Source organism: Palaemon carinicauda, chromosome 19, assembly GCF_036898095.1.
Source record: "Palaemon carinicauda isolate YSFRI2023 chromosome 19, ASM3689809v2, whole genome shotgun sequence".
Lineage (NCBI taxonomy): Eukaryota > Metazoa > Arthropoda > Malacostraca > Decapoda > Palaemonidae > Palaemon > Palaemon carinicauda.
The window spans coordinates 82,769,618-82,772,421 of record NC_090743.1 but is presented as its reverse complement, the minus strand read 5'-3'; positions in this window follow the sequence as shown (position 1 = coordinate 82,772,421).

Sequence of the window (2,804 nt, the reverse complement as noted above, 5' to 3'; positions counted from 1 at the left end):
CGTTCATTAGGCATGTGTTATTTAGATAGCAGAACGACTTCCAGTTTTTAATAGCTTTATTTAATTATTTTAGCTATTTAGGCAATTACTCTTGTAAAGTTTCGATAATGTGCATAATTTTTGTTTCCCCCTTTTCTCTGTCGATCGTATAGTTAGAGTTTCGGTGATTTAGGTAACCGAGATCTCGTATAGTCTAGGTAACCTTACCTAGACGTTTTACTATACGGTCAGACTTTCCCCGGTTACCCTCGTGTATTGTTTTCATTCAGTGGAGACTGATACCTCCTAGAATGTTATGAAACATTACACGTCTCTTCGGAGACTTAAGGGTAATCTCTTTCCCTCTGAGTGTAGCCTCAGGCTACAACCCTTATAGCCATGCCTTGAATTTTATTCAGACATGGCTAACTTAGGGTTTGTCCTGCCTCTTCCCTTAACCGTTGGTTGTGGTATACCATCAGGTTTTGGGATTTAGTCAGAATCTCAGAGTATTTAGTCTTATGTCGGCGACCTGCCGGCAGGGCGAATGGGTTGTAGGATACCATCATTCCCCTGCCGGCCATGTGGCCGGCAATGGAGGTTAGCCCTCATTAGCTGCACTTGAAGTTATGGTAGGATACCATCTTCTCCTTGCGACTAAAAGACTAGTCCTATGCCACAGTTCTCTGGGCTGAAGAGTAATTTTCTTTAGCCTAGGATACGTGGCACTGGAACTCTGTTTCTTCTTTGTTGAGAGGAGGCAGCAGTGCCGCCATCCCCTTAACTGTGTCGGCAATCTCTGGGTTGGAGAACTGAGTCTCTCCTGTTCCCTGGGATTCTGCCGATACCGAAACAGAGTCTCTTTTAAAGGTGGTAGTTCCTTTCACACTCGTTATAGGACTCTGTTCCCTACCCCTCCGTCCACTTTTGATGGCTCAGCCATTGTCTTTCTTTAGGCCGGCATCTTGCAACCTTACCTTTGCTGGTAGGTTGCCGAAGCCAGCCAAACTCCCTCTCTAGTCATGTCTTTGGCTGACGGCAGAGCATATTGCCGCCAACCACATCATCTGTCGGCAACTGCCGGCCTAGCTGGCAACTGCCAGCCTAGCCGGCAACTGCCAACCCAGCCGGCAGCCAAGATGGCTTCCGGCGACCATGATGGCCGTGAGAGGGAAGTCCTTTCTGTTCCCAAGGTTCTTCAGTCCTCCCTTGGACTGCTGCTACAGGTCCTGTTGCCGGGGTACTGCCGGCCAGGTTAGCAGAGATTGTGCTGACTCAGTTGGCAGCACGCCGACTGTACTGGTACTGCTGGACTTGTCGGCCGGCAGTGTATCGGCGGTACCTTGTCGGCAATAGTACTGTAGCTGCATGGAAGCCTGAATGGTACATTCTCCCCTTCTATTAGAACCTTCTTTCTGGAAAAAGGCAGTCAAATTAGACTTTTACATCCTTAATTACTATATACATTCACAGTAAGGATTGGCTTTTTTCCATGCTATATCTCTCTCTCTCTCTAGCTAGCATGCCGGGTATGCTGGCAAGACCTAGCTATGCCGGCTACATGCCGGCTGAACTACTGTATATATTATACAGGTAGCCAGTATATCTGCAGTATAAAATATACTGCAGATAGAAAACTACTACATAGTTTATACTAGTAGTTATTTCCAATATATTTTGGATATCCAACACAGGCATTTGCTGAGCCCAATCCTATATTGAATGAATATGATTTCTTCAATATCCTGATTAGAAATCAGTATTAGGATTACCCTACAATATTAAACACTTCAAGGCAGGAGTAATACACTCCTAACCCTTAAAGGGTGGAGCCTTTTTCCTTGAGTCTCCCTGATCAGGAAACTCTATATTTTAATATAGTAGGTAGACTACAGCAAATAGGCTGAGTGGGATATACAAATATATGTCTTTATTTTCCTAGTCCAGCTGGCTTCATGCTAGATGGACCATACTGTCATATGCTACTATGAAGGCAGCATAATGACTAGACTACAATACATGATGTACAGTAGCCAGTAAATTGTAATATAGACCTACTGCAATTAGAAAACTACAGTACCATGATACAGTAGTATTTCTGACATACCTTGGGTACCCTTGTATGAGCATTCTGCTGGTACCGTTCGTATATTGAATGAATAGTTTTCTTCAATATTCTGATCGAGAATTAGTCATCCTGACCCCACAGTACTAACATTAATTTGGGACAGTGATTTGATACTTCTCTACCCATAGGGGTAAGAGTCCTTCTACTTGGAGTTACTCTATAGAGAAATCTCCATGTAGTTAATACTGAGGGGAGGCAACAGCATTTGCTCACAAGTATGTATCTCCTACTATCCCTTTATAGCTTACTATCCTAAGCTACTCTATTGTAAAGGACATTTGCATGTTGATTGTCAAGGAGATAATCCATTGTATACTCATTTGGCTTTCCTTTCTTTACAGGAGGAACACCGGATACCTTGTGCTGCAGTCCTCTGCAAGGCCAAGAGTAAGTATTTTTACGGTCATAATACTCGCAGGTTTCATGCCCCCTGCAATATTATTTCCGGATCCCTACATTATTGGTTCCCACAGGTTTGCAATATATGTCAGACATTAATGTCCGAAGGTTTTGAAAATCCCAAGTCTACAGAGACTAGGGATACAGCTCAATATAAATTACGCAACTGGGGGAGAGGCTTTCAAAAGATCTCTCCGGGACCTTTCCTACCTAATGATGGGATGCATAAGCTACTATTTCCGGAAGCAAGTGAGGAAACAGTAGTGCCTCAGGATCTAACTACATCCCCTGACGGCCA